This window comes from Canis lupus, chromosome 27, assembly GCF_048164855.1.
Source record: "Canis lupus baileyi chromosome 27, mCanLup2.hap1, whole genome shotgun sequence".
NCBI lineage: Eukaryota > Metazoa > Chordata > Mammalia > Carnivora > Canidae > Canis > Canis lupus.
In genome coordinates, this window is record NC_132864.1 from 36,086,317 (window position 1) to 36,111,779 (window position 25,463).

Here is a 25,463-nt window from a genome sequence, read left to right on the forward strand (position 1 = left end):
GTTAGTTATCTAGGACTTTAAAATAACCATGATTAACATAAACAAGAAAATACAAATATGTACAAAACAGATGAAAACCTTGAGAATTTCACCAGAAAATTAGAATTCATATAAGTTAAAAAGGCTTTTCTTGAATTGAAAAATAAATATCTGAAATTAATAACTCAATGGATGGGCTAACAACTGATTGGATATAGCAGGTGACATGATTAATGGATTGGCACTGGATCGAGTGACAATAGCAAAACTGAAACACACACACAAAAAGAAGATATACGTGGTGTGCAATCAGAAGAATAATATATATGTCATTGGAATCACAGAAAGAGAAGAACAATTTGGGTAGAAGCAATTTTGAAAAGATAATGGCCAAGAATTTTCCAAGACTGAAGGATAGTTGGCCAGAGATTCAAGAAGTTCCACAAATTATAAGTAGGATAAATACAAAGGAAACTACTGGACTACATTGTAGCGAAACTGATAAAAATTGAAGATAAAGAGAAAATCTGTAGAGCAGCCAGAGGAAAATAAATCACATTACTCTCAAGAGAGCATCAAAGAAACTGATAGAATTTCCAACAGAAACTGTAAAACCCAGAAGACAATGGATTGACATCTTCAAGTGCTAGGGGGAGAAAACCCTGCCAACCTAGAATCCAATACTCATCAAAAATATTCTCCAAAATGAAAGTGAAGTAATATATTTTCAGGTAAACACAAGTTGAGAGAATTTGTTACATTAGATTTTCAGCATAAGAAACACCAGAGGAAGTTCTTCCAGCTAAAGGAAAATAACCCAGATAAAAGAACTGAACTTCAAAGAAGAATGAGGAGCACCAGAAAGAGTAAATATGTGGGGAAATACAAATGTAGATTAGCTGTTGAAAACATTAATAAGAAAAAAACCCTCTGGGATTTATAACATATGGAAGCAAAGCATAGCAACAAGAATAGCAGAGAAAATGAGCAGAGGCTAAATGGAGCTTAAATATTTGCAGGTTCTAGAGTTATTTGAGATATGGTAAAAGATAAAACTTGTACCAGACTATGACATATCAAGGGTGAGTGCAATCTGATCTCTAGACTAAGCAGTAAAAGAATAGTTCAATAATGTTTAACTGACAACTTGCTTAAAGGAAATATGGAATAACTCCAGTTCTGTTGAGATATAATTGACATATACTGGATTAAGTTTAAAGTGTATAACATAATACTTTGGTATATGCATATATTGTGAAGTGATCACCACAATACGTTTAGTTAATATGCATCACCACACATAGTTACAAATTTTTTTCTGGTGATGAAAATTTTTTAAACGTCTTAGCAAGTTTCAAATATACAATAGTGTTGTTAACTATAATCACCATGCTGTACATGACATCCTCAGAAGTTATTTTCCTTATAACCGGAAGCTTTATCGTTTAACCTCCTTTGTCCAGCTCTTCCATACATGCTTCACCTCTGGCAGCCTCCAATCTGCTGTCCATTTCTAGGAGTTTGTGATTTTAGATTCCACACGTAAGTGAAATCATATGGTATTTGTCTTCCTCTGTCTGATTTCACTTAGCATAATGCCCTCAGGGTCCCTGTATGTTGTCACAAATGGCAGAATTTATTTCTTTTTGGGGGATGAATAATATTCCACTGTATATACGTACCAGCTTCTTTATCCAAACATCTGTCAGTGGACACTTAAGATTGTTTCCATGGCTTGGCTATTGTAAGTAATGGTGCAATGAACCTGGGTGCACAGATATACTTTCCTAACAGTAATTTTTTTCCTTTACGTATATACCCATATGTGGTATTACTATATTATGCTAATTCTATTTTTAATTTTTTGAGGAACTTCCATACTGTTTTTGCATAATGGCTGCAAAAATTTACATTCCCACCAACAGTATACAAGGGATCCCATTCCTCTACATCCTCATAATACTTAATATTTGTTATCTCTTGGCTTTTTGGTAATAGCTATCCTTAACAAGTATCAGATGATAGCCCACTGTGGTTTTAATGTGCATTTTCCTGACTATTAGTGACGTTGAGCACTGTTTCGTATATCTATGGGCCATTTGAGTAACTTCTTTGGAAAAATGTCTATTCAGGTCTTTTGCCTAGTTTTTAATTGGATTATTTGGCATTTTGTTTTGTTTTGCTTTTAAGTTGTATATGAATTCCTTATATATTTTGGATATTATCCCCTTATCAGACTTGTGGTTTGCAAATATTTTCCCCCATTCTGTGGTTGCCTTTTCATTTTGTTGTTTCTTTTGTTGCACAGAGCTTTTTAGCTTGACATAGTCCCTCTTGTTTATTTTTGCTTTTGTTGCTTGAGATTTTGGAGTCATGTCCAAAAAACCATTGCCAAGACCCATGTCAAGGAGCTTATTCCCTATGCTTTATTCTAAGAGTTTTAAAGTTTCAGGACTTGTTTTAAGTCTTTAACCCATTTTGAGTCTTTAAGTTTTGTGAGTGGTATAACAGAGGAGTCTAGTTTCATTCTTTTGCATGTGAATATCCTATTTTCCCACAACTGTTTTTTGAAGAGATTGTCTTTTCTTTATTGAGAATTGTTGACTCCTTTGTCTGATATTAGTTGATCATATATGCATAGTTTATTTCTGGGCTTTCAATTCTGTTCTATTATTTTATGCACTTGCTTTTATGCCAGTGCCTACTGTTTTAATTACTATAGCTTTGCGATACAGTTTGAAATCAAGAAGTGTGATACCCTGCTGGGGATTTAACCCGAAGATACAGATGCAATGAAACGCCTGGACACCTGCACCCCGATGTTTATAGCAGCAATGTCTACAATAGCCAAACTGTGGAAGGAGCCTTGGTGTCCATCGAAAGATGAATGGATAAAGAAGCTGTGGTCTATGTATACAATGGAATATTCCTCAGCCATTAGAAACGACAAATACCACCATTTGCTTCGACGTGGATGGAACTGGAAGGTATTATGCTGAGTGAAATAAGTCAATCGGAGAAGGACAAACATATGGTCTCATTCATTTGGGGAATATAAATAATAGTGAAAGGGAATAGAAGGGGAAAGGAGAAAAAAATAAGTGGGAAATATCAGAGAGGGAGACAGAACATGAGAGACTCCTAACTCTGGGAAATGAACTAGGGGTGTTAGAAAGGAAGGTGGGCAGGGGTTGGGGGTGACTGGGTGATGGGCACTGAGTGGGGCACTTGATGGGATGAGCACTGGGTGTTATTCTATATGTTGGCAAATTGAACACCAATAAAAAATAAATACATTTTTTTAAAAAAAATGTGATACCTCCAGCTTTGTTCTTCTTTCTCAGAATTGCTTTGGCTATTCAGGATCTTTTATCATTCCAAACAAATTTGAGGATTATTTTCTCTATGTCTATAAAAAATGCTATTGGGATTTTTTTTGTTTTGTTTTGTTTTTGCTATTGGGATCTTGATAAGGAGTGCATTGAATCTATAGATGGCTTTGGGTAGTATGGACATTTTAACAATATTAATTTGTCTAGTCCATGAACACAAAATATCTTTCTGTTTATTTGTGTCTTCTTCAATTTCTCTCATCAATGTCTTACAGTTTTCAGTGTAGAAATCTTTCACCTCCTTTCTTAAATTTATTCCTGAGTATTTTGTTGGTTTTGATGCTATTGTAATTGAGATTATTTCCTTTATTTCTTTTTCAGGTAACTCATTCTTAGGGTATAGAAACACCAGTGATTTTGTATGCTACTGTATGTTGATTTTATATCCTGAAATTTCATTGAAGAGAAACATCTTTAAAATAAGACTGAGGGGGATGCCTGGGTGACTCAGTGGTTGAGCATCTGCCTTCGGCTCGGGGTGTGATCCTGGAGTTCTGGGATCAAGTCCCACATCAGGATCCCTGCATGGAGCCTGCTTCTCCTTCTGCCTGTGTCTCCACCTCTCTCTGTGTGTCTCTCATGAATAAATAAATAAAATCTTAAATAAATAAATAAATAAATAAATAAATAAATAAATAAATAAATAATAAATAAGACTGAGGAAAGCTTAAAGAAAATGTGGTAAAATGCATATCATAGCAATTGAAACATAGATGCAGAAATTTTTAACAAAATATTAGTAGGTCCAGCAACATAGAAAAAGAAAAATACACCTTGACTATCTGTGGTTTATTCCAAGAATGCAATAGTTGGTTTTTTTTATTCAAAAATCAATCAATGTACTTGACCACAAACTGAAAACATGAGAAAATCATATACTCATCACAATAGATGAATTTATAATTTAGAATGTTTAATACCTCTTTTATTTAAAAAAAATTCTTAGAAAATTTAAAAGAATTCCTTTACACTGGTTCTTTTTTTTTTTTTTTTTAAGATTTTATTTTTTGGGGAATCCCTGGGTGGCTTAGAGGTTTAGTGCCCGCCTTCAGGCCAGGGCGTGATTCTGGAGACCCAGGATCGAGTCCCACATCAGGCTCCCTGCATGGAGCCTGCTTCTTCCTCTGCCTGTGTCTCTGCCTCTCTCTCTCTCTCTCTCTCTCTCTCTCCGTGTGTGTGTGTCTCTCATGAATAAATAAATAAAATCTTAAAAATAATAAAAATAATAAAAATAAAAGATTCTATTTATTTATTCATGAGAGACACACACAGAGAAAGAGAGGCAGAGACACAAGCAAAGGGAGGAGCAGGGTCCATGCAGGGAGCCCAACGTGGCCTGAAGGATCCCCCTCTCCCCCTCTGGCCTGAAGGTGACGCTAAACCGCGGAGCCACCAGGGCTGCCCTACACTGGCTCTTATATATTGAAAAACCTATAGCGCATATTATACCTAATGTTTACATCTGAAAAACTTTTTCTCTGAGTTTAGGAACTAGACACATATGTCCACTATAACCACTTTTATTCAGCATTGTGCTGGAGGTGCTATGCTACACAAAAGGTAAGAAAAGGAGACAAATGGCCTGAGGATAGAAATAAAATTATCATAAAATACTTTATAGACAAACTGTTAAGAGTTAAAAGTGAATTTAAGACTCATATCAAGACTGATATGTCAATTATATCTCAATAAAACTGGAGTTATTCCATATTTTCTTTTAAACAAGTTGTCAGTTAAACATTCTTGAGCTATTTTTTTACTGCTTAGTCTAGAGATCAGATTACTCTCACCCTTGATATATCATAGTCTAGTACAAGTTTTATCTTTTACCATATCCCAGATAACTCTAGAACCTGCAAATATTTAAGCTCCATTTAGCCTCTGCTATTCTTGTTGCTATGCTTTGCTTCCATATGTTATAAATCCCAGAGAGTTTTTTTTCTTATTAATGTTTTCAAAAGCTAATCTACATTCATATTTCCCACATATTTACTCTTTCTGGTGCTCTTCACCAAAAAAGAAAAGCCAAAGCAATTCTTCAAGATGAGCCAAGCTGGAGAATTTAAGTTAAGAGATGCCAATATCTACTGTAAAGTGACACTAATTAGACAGCATGGTTTTTTGGCACAAATATAGGCAAATCAATGAAACAAAATACAGAATACAGAAGGCCCACAGGTATACAGCCACATTATTTATGGCAAAGATTTCAGTGTAATACAGTAGGAAAAGTGAGAAGGGTTTTCAATAAATGGTCCTGGGTGATTTGGCTATTTATGGAAAGAAGAATGTTGATTCTTACCTCACAAAATCTGTTTCTGTTGTATATCAGATTGTGAAAGATAAAACAATAAAGCTTTTTTAAAAAGAGATGTATTTATTTATTTATTTATTTATTTAAGAAAGAGAGAACACATGTGAGTGGAGGAGGGGTAGAGAAAAAAAAAATCTCAGGCAGACTCCCTGCCAAACAGGGAGCCAGATGCAGGGCTCAATCCCATGACCCTGAGATCATAACCTGAGCCAAAATCAAGAGTCAGCCACTTAACCTACTGAGCCACCCAGGTCCCCCAAACAATAAAGCTTTTATAAGAAAAAAATGGGGGGCACCTGAGTGGTTCAGTAGGTTAAGCATCTGCCTTCAGCTCAGGTCATGATCCCGGAGTCCTGAGATCAAGCCCCATATTGGGCTCCCTGCTCAACGGGAAGCCTCCTTCTCCCTCTTTCTCTGACTCTGTCTACCACTTCCCCTGATTATGTGTGCTCTGTCAAATAAATAATTAAAAAATAATAATAATAAGTGGTCAGGATGACACTGGATTGCCAATCACATGTCATTTGTATCAACTGTACCTTTCCTTACAAATCAAAACCACAATGAGATACCACCTCACAGCAGTGAGAATGGTGAAAATTAACAAGACAGGAAACAACAAATGTTGGAGAGGATGTGGAGAAAAGGGAACCCTCTTGCACTGTTGGTGGGAATGTGAACTGGTGCAGCCACTCTGGAAAACTGTGTGGAGGTTCCTCAAAGAGTTAAAGATAGATCTTCCCTGTGACGCAGCAATTGCACTGCTGGGGATTTACCCCAAAGATACAGATGCAATGAAACTCTGGAACATCTGCACTCCGATGTTTCTAGCAGCAATGTCCACAATAGCCAAACTGTGGAAGGAGCCTTGGTGTCCATCGAAAGATGAATGGATAAAGAAGCTGTGGTCTATGTATACAATGGAATATTCCTTGGCCATTAGAAATGACAAATACCCACCATTTGCTTCAACGTGGATGGACCTGGAAGGTATTATGCTGAATGAAGTAAGTCAGTCAGAGAAGGACAAACATTATATGGTTTCATTCATATGGATAGGATAAACACTAGTGAAAGGGATTATAAGGTAATGGAGGGAAAATGAGTGGTAAATATCAGAGAGGGAGACAGAACATGAGAGACTCCTAACTCTGGGAAACAAACAAGGGGTGGTGGAAGGGGAGGTGGGCGGGGGGTTGGGGTGACTGGGAGACTGGCACTGACGGGGGTATTGAGGGGGGCACTTGATGGGATGAGCACTGGATGATATGCTATATGTTGGCAAATCGAACTTCAATACAAAAATATACAAAAAAAGAAAGAAAAAAACCCTGGGGACACCTGGCTGGCTCAGCGGTTTAGCACCTGCCTTCCGCCCAGGGCATGATCCTGGAGTCCTGGGATCAAGTCCCACATCGGGCTCCCTGCATGGATCCTGCTTCTCCCTCTGCCTGTGTCTCTGCCTCTCTCTGTGTCTCTCATGAATAAATAAATAAAATCTTAAAAAAAAAACTGTACCTTTTTTAACATGGTTTAAATAAATTTTTACATCATCTAGAATTGTGGGCACACATCAGAATACAAACTCCAACATCTGATTTATGACTTTTGACTTGTATATTCTGTAATGTCAATACCGTTCAGGATTTTGCCATCATCCATGCATCTTTTGGCATGCTCTTGGGAGAAGCCATCTTGCCAGATTGGATATCTGGTAATCAGACTTGTCAAGCTAAATCACCCCGTTAGTGTATTTCAGTCCTGATCTTGGTGCAGGTTATTTGCCTAGCTTGTTTTTGCTGGTATACTTAATGAGCAGGATGTCCAGAAGCATCTTCACTATGATGGCTCTGTTCATCTCCCATACTTTCATTATCCTTTCAATATCTGCAATAATGATCCATCTCTAATTCTTGATATCAATAATTAGTGTGTGGAGGGTTATCTTTATTTGATCAAACTTGCCTAGGGGGTTGTCAATTTTAATAATCTTTCCAAAGAACCAACTTTTTGAATTGTTATTCTTTTGATTTTTGTCTGTTTTCCTCCATTGATTTCTGTTTTTCTTTCTCATCTTTTCTTTTCCTTCTGAATTTACTCTACTTTTCTTTTTTTCCATCTTAAAGTGGAAATTCAGATCATTGCCTTAAAGCCTTATTTTTTATGATTACCTTTTAAAGTTATAAATTTCCCTCAAAGGCCTGCCTTAGCTGCATCCTACAAATTTTGATATATTGTGTTTTCATTTTCATTCAGTTCAAAATATTTTCTAATTTGCTTATGATGTTTTTACTCTATTCATGGATTATTTAGAATTTTGCTGTTGGATTTCCAAGTTTTTGGTACTTTGCTTTTTTATTGTTGATTTCTAAGTTATTTACATTGTGATCTAAGAATACACTCTATATTACATTTTAATCTTTTGAAATTTGTTGACATTTCTTAATTTTTGTCTGGTATTTCTGTTATATATTGTATATATAGCTTTATATATATACACACACACATACACATACATACACTCAGTATATTCTATAATGAGCAAGGGGTATTAAACTCTTCAGTTATGATTGTGTAGTTGTCTATTTCTCCTTTGCTGCAATTGTTTCTGTATTTTTGCTTCATACATATTGAAATTCTCATATTAGGTGTTTGCACATTTATGCTTGTTATGGTTTACTGAGGAATTAATGCTTTCATCATTATGAAATGTACCTTTTTGTCTCTAATGATATTCTTTGTCTTGAGGCTCACTTTGTTATTAATATAGCCCATCCTGGATTTTTAATGCTTAGTGTTTGTAACATCTTTTACTTTTAACCTTTAAATATATTTAAAGTGAGTCCCATGTAGTTGGATCTTAATTTTTTTATCTAATCTGACAATCTCTGCCTTTTGAAAATTAAGTCCATCTGCATTTAATATTATCATTAATATGATTGGAAATAGTTTTTAATATTCCATTTTAATTTCTTTTGGTTTCTCTAGGCATCATAATCAGCATTATTAATCTATCTTAGTCTACTTAAAGCTAATACTGTATCATTTTATGTAAAATGTAAATATCTTAGAACAGTATATGTCATTTTTCCCCTTCCATTTTTTGTGTTATGGTTGCCATATATTTTATACATTGGTGCATAATACAGTGATAGCAATATAATTTTTGCTATAAGCAATTGCCTTTAAAATAAATTAAAATAAAAAATATACATATAGCATTTTATATTTACCCATGTTTTATCTTTTTGGTGCTCATCATTCCAACCTTTAGGATGGAGTTTTCAATATGTGTTATTTCCCTTCACTCTGAAGAATTTTCTTCAGCACGTCTTATAATGCAGGTCTGCTGGTGACTAATTCTCTCAGTTTTTGGTTATTGGAAGATGTTTTTATTTTGTTTTTATTTTTTGAAGGATTTTTTGCTGGATACAAAATTCTGGGTTGACAGTGTTTTTTCCCACCACTTTAAAGATGCTCTTTCATTCTCTTCTGTCTTCTTATTTCTTTTTTTTTTTTTGTCTTCTTATTTCTTATAAGAAAAAAGTCAGCCATAGCTCATAGTGCTGCTCTTGGTATGTAATGTCTTTTTTCCTATGGCTTTCAAGATTTTCTCTTCATTTTTGGTTTTCACCAGTTTTGTTATGATGTGCTTAAGGGTATGTGTGCATGTGTTTATGTTTATTCTGATTTGGTTTTGTTGCGCTTCCAAATCTGTAAATTAATGGCTTTCACCAAATCAGGAGAAATTTTTTATCATTATTTCTTTGTATATTTTTCCACTCCATCTCTCCTCTTCTTGACTTTATTTACACACAGATTAGTCCTTTCTACATTGTCTCACAGATCATTGAGGTGTATTTGCTTTACATTTTTAAAATTTGGGAACACCTGAGAGGCTCAATTGGTTAAGTGTCCAACTCTTGGTTTCAGCTCAGGCCATGATCTCAGGATCATGGGCTTGAGCCCCATATCAGGCTCTGTGCTCAGAGTGGAGTTTGCTTGACATTCTCTCCCTCTGCCTTTCTCCCCAACTCATGTGCACACTCTCTCCCTCAAATAAATAAAATCTTAATAAAATAAAAGTTAGAGAACTCTATTAAAAATTTGTTTTCTCCCTGCTTCTCCCTCTGCCTGTGTCTCTGCCTCTCTCTCTCTCTGTGTGTGTGTGTCTCTTGTGAATAAATAAATAAAATCTTTAAAAAATAAAGAAATAAAAATAAAAATTTGTTTTAAATTTTTCCCTGTGTTCTTCAGTTTAGATTTCTATCAGTCTGCCTTTGGGATTATTGGCCCTTATACCATTTCCAATTCATTAAAGCCAACCAGTGAATTTTTCATGTCTTATACTGAACTAGAATTTCAGTTCTAAAATTTTTATTTTGGTTCTTTTTTAAAGTTTTTATAGTTTCCAGTTTTCTGTCATGATTTCCCATCTATTCATTCACAACCTTCATTTCCTTTAAGTCCTTGAACATAGCTATAATAGCTGCTTTGAACTCCTTGTCTGGTGATCTTAATATCTGATACATTGTGGGATCCATTCCTATTGATTACTTTTTTTTTCTTGACTGAAGGTCATATTTTCTTATTCCTGTGCCTAGTAAATTTTATTGTATACTGAATATTATGAATAATACATTGTAGAGATTCTGATCGTGGTCTCCTAAAGTATACAAGCATGCAGGTAAATTACCAGTTGATCACCTTAAACTCGTAGAGTCCTGGTTTTATACTTTATTAGGGTGGGTCAGTTTCTGTCTCACTTAGTTTTATGGCCAATTCTTAGTCTTGGGATTTAGTCTCTATTTCTAAGGCAGGCTCTTTAGAAGTTTCAGGGAAAAGCCTAAGTTAGGCCCTCTAATTCAATGAGATTCAAACTCCCAATTTCTATCTTTCCCACTGTAGGCAGCCACTGAAGTCTTTGCTCAGCTTTTTCTGCTTTCCAGCAGGTGCTTGTTGGTAGATTATTTGGAGATTCTTCCACACATGAATAGTCCAGGGATCAGCCAAAGGCATAAGGGAAGTTTATACACAGATTGGATCTCCTTGCTCTGTGGCTCCCTCCTTTCTAGAATTTCTCCCCAACATTCTCAACCACTCTGAATCCCCAACCTCCATCTTCTGACACCTCAGCCTAGTAAGGGTGAGGCTCTCTGCTTAACTTCTAGCCACCCACACCATGCAGGCTAGGGAGAGCCCTCAGGAAAAAAGCTGGGTAATATAGATAGCACCCAGTATGGTTGTATCCTTTCAAGGATTAAATCCTCTCCTATTTTTGCCTACTTTTGGCTCCCTTCAGTGTTATTGCTTTGTATTTGACCCACAATTTATCATTGTTATCTGTGGGAGGGTTAGTCCCAGGCAAACTATCCTGTCATTGCTTGGGTGGGTATTCACATCTTGTATCTTCTTTGACTATCAAGGAATTAGTCCTTTGTAACTTAGAGTCATTCACTCTGAATAATAATGTTTAAGCCCTTGTTGACTAAGAGCTAAGATTTATTCATCTTTGGGATGATATTTGATTTAGTGTAATTTTATATATGAACACATTTTAAAACTTTTACTTAGAAAAAGCAATGAACATTTGGAGCCTCAACTCAGTTTCATAAAATTTTCAGCAAAATTTAAATGAGTTTCTGAACCAGTTGCAATTCTCAAAATCATGTGCTTACTAACCTGTCTGAACTATCTTAAAATGTGTTACCCTGAAGAAATTAACACTCCAAATGTGAAAATCTATCCATGATCTAGTAACAGGCAAATGGACACTCAGTGTCCATTTATTTTTAATAGATAGATATTTTTATTGACAGGAGAGGAAAGCTCATTAAATTGTCTTTGACTATTGGTTTAATTTACAGGTTTTTGTTATAATATTACTTGCTGTCACCATCATGTGGGTCCCTGTTATACAAACAGAGTACAGTGAACAACTGTTTGAATACACGCATGCAGTTATGAGTTACCTGACCCCACCCATTGCTGCCATCTCTCTGCTTGTCATATTTTGCAAGAGAATCACTGAACAAGTACGTAGGTGTTGGCATGGCCACTGCATGACACAGTGTGAGGGCTTGCCTTCATATCATAGTTGTCTTTGAAAGACCTGCCTTGGGCAGCCCTGGTGACTCAGTGGTTTAGTGCTGCCTTCAGCCCAGGGCATGATCCTGGAGACCCTAGATCGAGTCCCACATCAGGATCCCTGCATGGAGCCTGCTTCTCCCTCTGCCTGTGTCTCTTCCTCTATTTCTCTCCGTGTGTCTCTCATGAATGAATAAATAAATAAATAAATAAATAAATAAATAAATAAATATTTTTTAAAAAGAAAGAAAGAAAGACCTGCCTTAGAGGAGTCTCTTGTGCTTCAAGAATTCACACCATTGTATCATTTGCTTTCCAAAAGATAATTTCTTCCTGGGCAGATTTGGTCTGAGCTCCCTTATGCATGCAGGAAAAAGGCAAGCTCTGATTTGTTTTCCTCCTTTTGCAATGTAATCAACTTTCAACTATGTCATAGATGATGTAGTGTGCATGCTCCTCCCTCACACATATCAGAGTGTAAGAAAATATTATTCTGTTGCCTCTGTACATGGATGTGTCATATTTAGAGATTTCATACCCACAGGGAGATGTACAGTCACAAGCTCCTTTTGCCTTTCCTTCAGTGAAGACCATCTCTTCCAAGCATTCTTAAAACTGAAGATTCTGAGGTGCCTGGGTGGCTCAGTCAGTTAAGCATTTCCTTTTGGCTGGGGTCATGATCTCAGGGTCCTGGGATGGAGACTTGAGTTGGGCTTCCTGCTCAGTGGGGAGTCTGAGATTTTTTTTTCTCCCTCTGTCCCTCCTCCCACTCATGCTCTCTCTGTTTCTGTCTAAATAAATAAATAAATTGAAAAAAATAGGGGCACCTGGGTGGCTCAGTTGGGTAAGTGTCTGCCTTTGGCTCAAGGCATGATCCCAGAGTCCCCAGTTTGAGCCCTATGTCTGGTTCCCTGCTCAGTGGGGAGTCTGCTTCTCCCTTTACCCCTCACCCTGCTCATGCTCTCTCTCTCTTGCCCTCTATCAAATAAATAATTTTTTTAAAAAAGCCTAAAGATCCCAATTAATGATTCAATAATTTTATACATAAGACTTTCTTTTTTAGAGAGACGGAGGGGGAGGGGGCAGAGGGAGAGAGAATCTTAAGCAGGCTCCATGCTCTGTACAGAGCCCTTCACAAGACTGTCTCACAACCCTAATATCAAGACCTGAGCCAAAATCAAGAGTCAGACACTTAACCAACTGAGCCGCCAAGGTGCCCTTATCCATGACTTTGAAAGCATAGTTTGCCAGAAGGTTTTTATTTGTTATTTGGATCATATCTTAACTTGTTTCCCCTAACAACACTGAGTAGTTGGGCCTGATAAGTTCCTGAGCACAGTGTATGAGATGCTGTGTGATCTGGCCCCTGCCTAATTCTTGGCCCTTGCCCTCTTGATGCACAGCCCCAGGGCTCCAGCCATTCCTAACCATTTACAGTGCTGATTGCCTAACTGCCATATGCCTTCTCTGGCCTCCCTTCACTTGCATAAACTGTTCACTTTATCAGGAATATCCTTTTCCTCTTCCACCTGGCTGGTGCTTCCTAAGGGCCCATATCAGGTATCCAGTCCTCTAGACCAATCTAGTGCTCCCTGCTCTGTTCAGCTCACCAAGACTCAATTGCGCACCAAGAATGTAGGGGGAAGGGGACTGGCTTCTGCAGATGCCAGAACTGCTTCTCTCTGCTGAGAAGTGGCAGGGGCAAGAGGAACAGGCTTGTCATAAGAATCTGCCTCCCACTGATGACACCAACATTGAGGTATTAGGGCCTACTGCCAAGGAAAACTGGGGATCTGGTCAGTGGTTCTCTGCCCCTGGTCCAAGGTTACAAGGACATTGAAGGTACCCTCTTTGACCTAGAGAGTTTCTCTAGGCCCTCTCTCCCCCACTCTGCTTCAGATGGCATTCTCATCTGGCTTCTGCTGCCCATCTGTTTCTAGATCTTCCCATTCAGCACATCTCCTTCCTGTGGATTGTCCACCTGTCTTTTGGTTTCAGGTCTTTCTCCAAGATATTTGCCCACATACTGTATCTTCTGTCTCCTCTGACATCCATCCTCATCTAAGTCAGGCTCCAAGTACAGCTCCAGAGACAAGGTGATGTTCTTACTCTAAAGAGTTGACAGCCTGGTAGGAGACAGATGATACCCAATAAGCAGATAAAGATTTCTGATAGTGATGCAGTATTACTTAAAAGATAAAAAAAGGATTGTGGAAAAAAAAAAAAAAAAGGATTGTGAAGGGTATCAAGGCAGGCTCTGGGGGCAGGGGGTATACAAGGACCTTAGCCAAGATGGTAGGGATAGACTTCTAAGAAAATGACCTTGAATCTGAACCCTGAAGGGTGAGCCAGAAATACCAAGATCTAGGGAGACACCCAAGCAGAGAGAAGGGCAAGTGCAAAGGCCTGAGCCAAGAGCAAATAGGCAGGTTCAACATGCAGGAGGAAGGTTGCACACAGGGGCTTAAGTGGAATGACCCAAGGGGAGACTGGCAGAGCCAGGTGAGGGCAATTCGTGGGCAGGGTTGAGATTTTACTCTGATGGCAGGCCACGAGAAGCCATTGGATAGTTTAAGCAGAGGCATGGCATTTTCTTTTAAAAAAATTTTTTTTAGATTTATTTATTTATTCATGAGAGACAGACAGAGAGAGAGAGAGAGAGAGAGAGAGAGGCAGAGACACAGACAGAGGGAGAAGTAGGCTCCATGCAGGGAGCCTGATGTGGGACTCGATCCCGGGTCTCCAGGATCATGCCCTGGGCTGAAGGGAGCCCTAAATCACTGAGCCATCCAGGCTGCCTGAGGCATGGCATTTTCTAATACATGCTTTGAAGAGCTCACTCTGGCTTCTGTGAGGACAGTGGGCAAGCAGGAGGCCAGGGAAGAAGGTCACCTATGTGAGAGAAGATGGTGGTTCAGGATTAGGGTGGCAGCCATAGGATTCTGGACACATTTTGGAGGCAGAGCCAACAGGATTTGCTGATGGGTTGGTAGAAGGACAGGATGGAAAGAAAGGGAGTAGGGATGACTCCTGAGGTTTCAACCTGAGCAACCAGGGGGATAGAGGTATCACCCACAGCCCATGGGGAAGACTGGGGTCTTTTTGAACATTGACATTTGAGATGCCTATTCATTATCTTACTTAAAAGTGTTTCCAGTGTTTCTTAAGTTCTTTGGCCTAAGAGAGAGTGCAGGTGTCTTAGGTGTTTTTTCAACCCAAGAAGGTATGGCCTCCTCACTGGTGCTTACATTCTGCTTCCTTCCACAAGGTATTTAAAACCTTTGTTGTGATGAGTTTAACTTCAGAACTCAACTAGTGGGGAGGTGAGGTTGAAGGTTTGTCTCACCACCCATCTCCCACCAAGTGACTCCCTTGTGGCTACTCCTTTGGTAGGGTGCCTTCTGGGGGCTGACCAGAGGACTTCTGATTGGCTTCTCTCAAATGTTGTCTGAGTTTGCCTACGGACCTTGGAGCTGTGAGGCAAACAGCAAGTGCCCCCTGATTATCTGCAGCGTGCACCACCTCTACTTTGCTGTAATTCCCTTCATAATCAGTTTTTTCACCATCCCAGGGACCTCCTTATTCACAGACCTGATTCCAGATAAACATGTAAGTGTGGCCATGAGATTGTTCTGGGGTCAACCTTCAGTCCCAGCGCCCCAAGGAGCAGTAACTTGGTTCCACTAGTTTTGAAGAGTTATTGAATTCCTGCATTCTTTTTGAAAGTGGGAAGGCTGGGGGCTGGGAGTGGGGGGGGGGGGGGTTAGAAATAGGCAAATAATGGAGAAAGGGCCCTGCCTCAAAAACAAAACTCAACTGAAAAGCTTCTCATCAGTCCACCATTTAGGTAGCCACTTAGAATGAGAAGTCTGGCTTTTAAAATGCAAATTTTCCTTAGAAGTGTTAAGTTCCCTAACCTCGGTATGAATTAATGTAATCAGGGCAGTCCCAGCTGCCACCTACCCTCAGGGAATTAAGCCAGTAGGAAGGGGGAGGGGACAGGAATACAGGCGGCTGCATGTGGCCAGCTCAGGGCTGAGTGCCTCTCAGTCTTCTCCTGCATGCTCATTCCCACATCCCAGGAGGTAGGTATCAGTCACCCCAGTTGGAATATAGGGAGTCTAAGCTCAGAGAAATTAAGTCACTTGTCTAAGGTACCAAAACTAGGTAAGTGGCAGGGCTGGGCCCCAACCTGGCTCCACTACATCACTTCCATCAGCAGGTCCAGCAGGCTTCACAGGGGACCTGGCCCAAGTCAGAAAGCCCCGTCACCTCCCAAGTTTAAAGGGGAGATGGGTTTGTGAGACTATTTGCCTGTCTGGTAATTTTTCCGGGGGTCGGGGTAAAAGCCGTAAATGTGGAAGGCTGCCTCCAGTTCCCCCTCTTCTCCCCCACCCCAACTTTGTGCTTTCCCTATGGTTACACTTCCTGCTCTGCAGTTTCTGTTTGATTCATTCCTCTCCTGTGCACAGAGCCCAGTTGGAAAAGGGATGGAGCACCTGGGGAGGACAGCCAGGATCGTCTGGGATGTGCATACCCACTACATCAGTGACAGTAGAGAGACTTCCCTGATCCCAGTACCTTGAGAAACTGGCGGTGGGTGATGAACTTGATTTTCTGTTGCTCAGGGTCTTAATCGCTTAGATTGTCTGCTGTTCTCTTCCTCTCAACTTTTTGGTTGTGCCCACTTCTCAGGCAGCCAAGTACCTATTGAGTGTTTCCCACCTGCCTTCCAGTATGCCAGGTGCTCTGGAGAACACAAAGCAGCTGCCAGTAGGGGAGGGAGAGATAAACAGGAAAATGAAGCTTCTGGATCAATGTCAGTGGACCAGGCCCTCTGCTCACCACCTACCACGGGAAGCAGGACAGCAGGCACACAAAGCCAGGCTCTTCCAGCGCACCCAGCAACCTCTTCCTCAGAGGTTGATAATGTCGTTGGGAAGGCAAACGAATACATATGGCATCACAGGAAGCAATTAAAGGCTAAACCCAGTCTCTGTCATTAACGCAACAGAATGTTAGTTTTGACATTTTAGTCTGAGAGGTGGGGCTGGGGCAGGTCTCGAAGTGGGCTGGCTGGGGAGGGGCAAGCCCAGCCCACTCACCTCCCTGCCATATGTTGGAGGTGGGGGTCCTGGGATTCAAATATAATGAAGCTAGTATAATAGATCAAAATCTGTTCCAGGATAGGCTTGGTGGAAATGTTCACCTAGTGGACCCTTAAAAAACAAGCAACGACAATTGGCTGGATTTTGTTACTCCCCAAAGTTTCCATGTGTGTTTTCAGAATGAGAACAAAATCACAAACCAGAAAGGAAAGGAAATCCCTACAACATCTGCAAATGCCTTGTTGAGTTTGAACAACTCAGCTTAGCTGGGGGGCCAGGTAAACCTGATAAAGCCTCTTCTGGGCTGGGTTAGTGCTCTGAGAGCCAGGAGGACCTCCTTCTCCACCAGAAGCAGCAGACCAGAGAGGATGGGCAGCTACTCCCACCCTGAAGGGCACAGTTCCTAGACCCACAGGACTGGACAGGGCCCAGAGCTCATTGCCTCCCACCCCTTACTATACACCTGAGGCCCAAGCAGGTTGTGTCACCCTGTGCCAAAGCCATGGAAGCACATGGTACCAGAGCCAAAACAGAAACCCACGGTTCCCAAGTGCCATGCTTTTCCCCCACTCGCCTCTGTTCCTTCCGTCTCATGTTGAGGTTGAACCACCAGGTCTTGTCTCAGTCCTTGGAGACCCTGGTGTCTAGCTGCCAGCCGTGGCTGGCTACGGTCTGTGACAGGGCCCTGGGTGGCGACGTGCCCCTGCTCTCCCCCTAGCTCCACCGGCTCTGTTGGAGTTTACGAGATAGCCAAGACGAAAGGATAGATTTGAATGCAGAAATACAAGGGAAGAGACCCACACCCAGAGCACAGCCAGGTGAGAAGGAAGACCCAAAACCTGCAGGGGGATCCTGTTTAGAGTGTTCTGGGTGGGTGTTGCCTGCACTGTCACCCTAGCACCCCTGCTCCACAGTCACCCCTCCCAGAAATGCTCTTCCAGGCTCTTCTGCCCCTCTGGGTGTTGAGGTTGAGGTGTCTCTGGACTTCTGTGTGGAGCCTTCTGGGCTGGGAAGAAGCAGCAGATGCAGTGAGCCACCCTTGGAGGGGCAGGGTAGGGCGAGGAGACAAGGGGTTGGGCCTGGGGGTTGGGCACAAGCATGAAGCAAAGGGCACTGCAGGAGATGAGGAGCCGTGGAGGGAAGGCAAACAATGATGCGCCCAGCAAAGTGAGGCCTTAGGACTTGTCGCGGGATTAGCCTCACAGAGATGATGCTGTACCTCAAGAGCAGTCTGGGGGAGGAAAGGGGGAGAGGGCTCTGGGGAAAGAAGTCTGAGGACAGTTAGCTTTGAGTCTCAGCAAGCAAAGAGACAATGTTCCATGAAGGTGCTCCAGAAGGCCCAGAGGAAGGTTTTCAGCAGATGGGGTCAGAAAGGGAGTGTTGGAGCCACAGGGGAGGGTGACCTGAGTGTCTTGGGGCCCTGACGCAAACAAGGATAAAAGCCTAATGAGATTAGTCCTGAGTCTCAGGCAGACAGTGCCTGGGGAGCCTGTGAGTTTAGGGGAGGAGGCAGCAATCTGGGCCCCCCCTCCACTCCTGCTAAGGAAGTTCAGAGCCCAGAGAGGCCTCAGGCTGCCTCCTGACATCTGTAGAGGAGGCCCTGGGCAGGTGCAGAGCAGAGGAGTAGACTCTCCAGAGTAAGGCTGCCCCACATACCTCGTGGATGCAAGGCTCCCTGCAAATTTCTCTTCTCTGCATGGGGGGAACAGGCTCACTGGGGGCCAACAGTGTACCGGGGGCTTATTGTTGGTGCACCTCCTAGTTCCTCTTCTCCCTCCACAGTCGTGGGAGGAGGATGACAACAATGATAATGATAGTGGCTAATATTTACTGCCCACATGGGATGTTCCAGGCAGTGTTTAAATTATACCTTTTGTGATAAGTACAATTATTATCCCCATTTAGAGATGAGGAAACTGAGGCACTGAACAGTTAAGTAACTTGCCCCAGGCTTCATGTCAGCCAGGCACTGCATGACTATATAACATGAGTGTGGAGAGTGTGACACTCAGGACTTCTCAGCACTGACAAGAGATGGGTCCCTGGCTTTGGAGCCCTCTGGCTGCAGCCTCTCTCCCCTTGTAACAGAGGTTTCTCTATCCCTGGCCGACGGGTTCCATCATCCCTGGTGCCGCCTCAGCCTCAGGTCACAGCTGGCAGGGAGGCTGCCCAACAGAATGAGACAGAGAACAGGTCACAGCGAACACTGCCGGGTGCGGCTCTGGGACCAGGCGGCCGCGGCCAAGGGACCCGCTCCAGCGTGCGAGAGCTAGCCGTGGTGCTGATCTGCGCCTCCGCAGGCCCCGCAGCAGCCCGCAGGAGCTATCCTGACAGACTCAGCGACGTTTAAGCCTCAGAAGGCGTTTTCGCGAATTTGAACGGAAGCGTTCCTGTAATTCAAGTGCCCAGAGTGACTTACTTTGGGACAGGCCGTGAGAGTGATACATTCCCTGAGAGCTTGCCATGGAGAGCAGTGTCTGGTTCCAGGAATTAGGGGTTTCTTCCAGCTTCTGGAGAGTAGCGACTGGGGAGGCAGATTTAGAGGAGCAGCCACTTGCTCTAGACCTGTCCAGCTGTGTTCAGCCATGTGCCTAAGACAGAGAAGGGTGGGCGCTCCAGGACCGGGACCCAGCTGAAGGCTCTGCCAGTAGAAAGCAAGCATGCCCCCAGGCAGTTCCCGCCCCACCACCACCGCACTCCCTGAGCCCTCATCCCATATCCCACTCTCCCAGGTCTCTGAGGATAGTGGTAGGGCTTCCGTAGCAGGGGCTGAGGACTGACCCTCATATTGGAGACAGTCTTTTGGTCTTCCTGTGGGACTGCCCGCTAAGATGGGACACCATAGAAAGTCCTCCTTCTTGTGTCCTCCTGACCTTTGCCTGTTCCTTCTATTCCAGATGTATTCGAGGAGGCCGAGGGCTGCCTCTGGAAGATGTGGGATGTGTTCTGTGGACTAGAGCCACAGCCAGGCCCCAAACTGGCCCCAAAAGAGGTAGCCGAGGAGAGCATGGAAAGTGCTGCCATATCTGAAAGAATAGAGCACTTGTTGGAAGGAACAAAGTGCCATGACATATCTGAAGGGACACAGCACGGTGACGTGTTGGAAGGGACAGAGTATGATGACATGTCAGAGATACCCTTCTGGAGAGAAATTGCCAATGCCAGCGGGTTCCTCTTGATATCGACTATAGTCCTGTTGCACATCTACTACTACTAAGGCATCTGGGGCCCATGGGCATCTGGGAAGGGCAGGCAAACTGCAGCCCCTTCCAGACTGCCTTCTCATCCAGTGGAGAAAGTCTTTCCTACAAGGAGACCCCTGGATATGGGACCAGAGATTACACTAATGTAAACACTCCTTCAGTGTCACAAATCAAGTGCCACCAGCTGCAGGGCATGCGTGCTGAGGGGACAGGGTGAAGTCCATTTGCGACTCCAGAGACTATGCAAATGAGAACATCTGTTCCTTTACGAAATGAGTCATTTTCTCCAAATGGCTCTACTGCATAAACACTGACTTTCACTTTAAATTTAATTTTGGCTTTTTATTTCTAGATATATTTGGGATTTTTGCTTGTGTTTACTTCCCTGTAACCATTTCCTTTCTATATCCAACCTCCATTTGCTTTGTTCTCCTTTTTAAAGGTATGCCCTGCTGGCAAAGATGCCATGTAGTGTAAGCGCCATCCCCATGCAGGGTTCCCACCCACAGGTGCTGTGCCCACTGCCGATGACCTCACAGGCCAGCTGGAGCCAAGGCTGCCCATGGGTGGGACTTTGGCTCCTGCCTGGACCAGTGGTGGAACTGAGGCAGTCTCTGCTCAGCGGAACAAGTCTCCCAGCAATTCAGCACTATCTGGCTACAGTCAAACTGCACCCTTGAAGGACAGGTGGAGAGGAAAACTTCCTCCTTGCTGAGCTCTTCCTAGTCCCTTCCAGTCTACCTGCAATAGGCATGTTTTTGGGCATTGGGCCCAGAGCTAGACTCCCTTAGCTGTCAAGTATAGGCCACCCTGGGCTGTGTTTCTGCAGGGACTCCCTAAGCTGTTCCTTCCACTTCCTTCTTCTCAAAAATAAATCATTTGTGTCTTTAGAAAAAGTTCCAGGTGCCTTGAAGTGATTTGGCAGGGGCCCACCCAGCATCACAAAAATCACATTCTGAAGGCACATACAAATGCAGTCTCTTCTCCCTAGTTTATCCCTTCGGCTGACATTTTTGAGTGCCTACTATGTGCAAGCTCCAGCAAGGAAATAGCTGCGAACAGAGCATAGGCAGCAGACAGTGAAACTGTAGCCATGACAGCCAGCATTTATTGTGGCCTGCTGTTTTGCTGCCCAGGGTAAGTGCATTATCACATTCAAGCCACAGAACCACCCTTTGTGGAAGGACTAGAATTAACCACATTTCACAGGGGAGAGGACAGACTCAGCAAGGAAACTGAGTACACTGAAAATGGGCATAGGGCCTAGGACAGCCCTGCCTAACACCAAGGCCACACACTGCCCCACCACGTATTGTGTATACAGCAGGGAGGCCCACCTAGTCTGAGACAGGGAAAGCTTCCTATGACCAAAGGAGAAGGTCAATTAGCTGGACAACAGAAGCGACGATGTGCAGAAAGACACAAGGCAAGAGTGCAAAGCATCTTTGAGGATGCCAAGACATGGCTTGTGCATAGGAGAGTAGTGGGAGATGGGGAGGGCAAGGTGAACAGGGGCCGGACTTGCCTTATATACTTTGGGATACTAAGTTCCTGGGAGCTTCGGCAGGAAAGGACAGGATCATATTTGCTGCCTGCTGCTGAAAAGATGAAAGGGAAGCAGGAACACCCACCAAGAGACTGTTTAGAGCAATCCAGGCAAGTTGGTATCAGAGAGGAAAAGAGAAGGGAATGGCATCAAGAGAAGCCAGCAATTAGAAATAACAGAATTTGACTGATTAGACTTGTGGAGAAAGAGGCCAGAGTGACTCTCTGGGTTGAGCATGTGGGCAAAGGGTGTGCCAATTCCAAAGATAGGCCGTGTTGGGAAAGGAGTGGACATTGAAGAAAAGTTGAGCACCACTTGGGACATGTTGAGTTTGAGTGGCATGAAGATACTACTGCCATTTTGACAATCGTACACAAATAATTGTTGTACATGACAATCTGATCCATGTGGTGTCTTCCCATTTATTTAGGTCTTCTTTAATTTCTTTCAACAATGTTTTGTTTTCAGTGCTCAAGATTTTTACTTCTTTTGTTAAATTTATTCCTAGGTATTTTATTCTTTTCGATGCTATTGTAAATGGAGTTTTGTCACCTTTGCTAAACTTGTGTCTAGTTCTAATAGTTTCAAAGTGTGTTCCTTGGTATTTTCCATATATAAGATCACATTGTCTACAAAAATATAGTTTACTTTTTTCTTTCTAATCTGGATGCCTTTTGTTTTTCTTTCCTAATTGCTTTGGCTAGAACCATCAAGACGATGTTGAATAGAAGTATTGAGAGCAGACATTCTTGTCTTATTCCTGATCTTAGGGGGAATGCATCCAGTCTATCACCATTGAGAATGATGTTAGCTGGCCAACAAGCACATGAGAAAATGCTCTGCATCACTTGCCATCAGGGAAATACAAATCAAAACCACAATGAGATACCACCTCACACCAGTGAGAATGGGGAAAATTAACAAGGCAGGAAACCACAAATGTTGGAGAGGATGGAGAGAAAAGGGAACCTTCTTGCACTGTTGGTGGGAATGTGAACTGGTGCAGCCACTCTGGAAAACTGTGTGGAGGTTCCTCAAAGAGTTAAAAATAGATCTGCCCTATGACCCAGCAATTGCACTGCTGGGGATTTATCCTAAAGATACAGATGCAATGAAACGCTGGGATACCCGCACCCCGATGTTTATAGCAGCAATGTCCACAATAGCCAAACTGTGAAAGGAGCCTCGGTGTCCATCGAAAGATGAATAGATAAAGAAGATGTGGTTTATGTATACAGTGGAATATTCCTTGGCCATTAGAAATGACAAATACCCACCATTTGCTTTGATGTGGATGGAACTGGAGGGTATTATGCTGAGTGAAATAAGTCAATCGGAGAAGGACAAACATTATATGGTCTCATTCATTTGGGGAATATAAATAATAGAGAAAGGGAATAGAAGGGAAGGGAGAAGAAATGGGTAGGAAATATCAGAAAGGGAGACAGAACATGGAAGACTCCTAACTCTGGGAAATGAACTAGGGGTGGTGGAAGGGGAGGAGGGCGGCAGTGGGGGTGACTGGGTGGCGGGCACTGAGGGGGGCACTTGACGGGATGAGCACTGGGTGTTATTCTGTATGTTGGCAAATTGAACACCAATAAAAAATAAATTTAGTATTACAAAAAAAATTGAAGAAATTGTGGTACGAATTTTGAATAAATTGAGTTAACAATAAAAAAAAGAGAGAGAGAATGATGTTAGCTGTGACTTTTTGCAGATGTTCCCCTCTACTCCTAGTTTGGACTTTTTGGATTTATTTTTTTAAGAAATGGATATTGGATTTCACTAAGTGCTTTTTCTGCATCTATTAAAATGATCATGTGATTTCTGTCCTTAATTGTGTATGTGTGTGTGTGTATCTATCTATCTATCTATCTATCTATCTATCTATCTATCTATCATCTATCTATATTGGTATATAACATTGGTATATTACATTGATTCATTTTCAAATATTAAACCAACTTTGCGTTCCTGGAATAAATTCCAGTTGGTCATGGTATATAATGCTTTTCTTATGTAGCTGGATTTGGTTTGCTGATATTTGGTTGAGATTTTCCTTCTCTATGCATAAAGGATATTGGTCTATCGTTTTCTTATGATGTCTTTGTCTGGCTTGGATATCAGCTAATTTTGAGTAAAATTAGCCTCATAAAATGAGTTGGGAAGTGTCCCTTCCTCTTCTATTTTTCAGAAGAGTTTGTGAAGGATTGGTATTAATTATTGCCTGGAGACATTTAAGGGTAGATATTCAGTTGGATAGAAGGGTCCAGAACTCAGGAGAGAGGATGGGGCTAGACACCGATTTGGAGGAGACAAAACAGTGGGCAGGCCTAGCTAAGAAGGGAACCTGGTAGAGGAGGCCCATAGCCAGGTAGGTGAGATTGTGTGGGAGAACAGGAGGAGAGAGCACCTAGACAGAGCTGTGAGAAACACGAACGTTACTGGTCATGTAGAGAAAGAAGGTTTTACAAAAGAGACCAAAGAGAGTACAGCCTGATTCTTGAAAGGAAGCCCAAGACAGTGGCTATGGGAAAGGAACATCCATACTTGGCCACAGCATGGGTCAAGAACAAAGAGCACAGGGTCTCGGCAGCAAGATGATCAGGAACCTTGGCCAGTGACTTTGGCCACAGCCCTTTGGTGAGGCAATAAAGGAACCAGCATATTATGGGTTGAGGGGAGATGGGTACATGAGGAAGTAGAGGTCTTCAAGCACTTGTTTTACTGAAGGAGGAAAGGCTTCCTCTTTAGGCGCCTGTTTTGAGAATGAGACTTACCTGAAATCCCAGCTGGGCTTAGCAGCCAGTCCCTTTCAGAACATGAACACTTACTTGGGCTAATCCTCTAATTCCAAGGATGCCAACTTCTCTGTTTCTTTTAGGAAAGGGAAGCCCCAGTCACTGAAAGAACTATAAGAAGGTGTTCACTTGAGGATTCTGGTTATGCTGATGCTGTTTACTCTGGATGGACTGGGCACCCCATAAGCCTGGGAGGTTCTGTCCCATAGGAAATACTGCTGTTGGTTGGTTCTATAATGAGGAAAACCTCATTTGAGGCAGAGAGCCTCAAAAAGCTCCCCTCCTGAGCTTTTCCAACAGAAGTCAGGACTGGTTTGAGAACTAGCATCCTGCCAGACCAGGTAGGGAAGGCTGGCAACAGTAAAGGGTCCCCGAGCCTCCTACCCTCTGCAGCCTGGCTTTTCCTCCAACCCCTTTAAGCTCTCCAGCCTCCTTTGCCAGTTTCATTTGGGGGAGAAGAGAGGCAGGTGGAGGCCTACATGCAAGGCTGGTCAGAGGGCTGCCCCGGGGCTGGTGTAGTTGGCCTCAAGCCAGCTGGGAGCTTACTCTTATGGCTTCTCTGTTCTAGGGGAAGATCCCCGTTCTGGGCATGCATTCCTAGGGGGCCTCATACAGTGCATACTCCTCCTGAAAGAGTCCACATGGGCTGGCACTTTGACCTTCCTTCCTGCCACCCATCATGAGAGAGGGGCAGAACTGGCTAAGCAGGGCAGTGTTCAGCCACACCCAAAGGCCTGGTCACTCAAGTGTCTAAAGTTTGGGTAGTGCCTGGTCCAGCTGTGTTCCTTCCCCCAATATAACTTCTGCCCCCTCCTTTTTCCTGGAGAGCTCAGCCCTGCTCTCTACCTTCTCAGGGGACACTTGGTCCCAGCAGAGAGTCAGGATATCACCCTTCTATCCCTGGGCCTTGGATTTAGCCCATGCCTCCTCACCTGGCCACCATGACCCAGTCCTTTGAAGCTGGGTGCTTCCCCTTTGCAGGAGAGAGGGGAGACGTGACCACACTCCAGGAACATAAAGGGCCATTCAG

General features: G+C 42.6%; 1 pseudogene; it reads left to right on the forward strand.

The window, feature by feature from the left end:
* LOC140619033 (sodium/glucose cotransporter 1-like) overlaps positions 1-17,647 on the forward strand; it is a 40,546-nt pseudogene extending 22,899 nt beyond the window's left edge.
* The last annotated feature ends 7,816 nt before the right edge of the window (positions 17,648-25,463 follow it).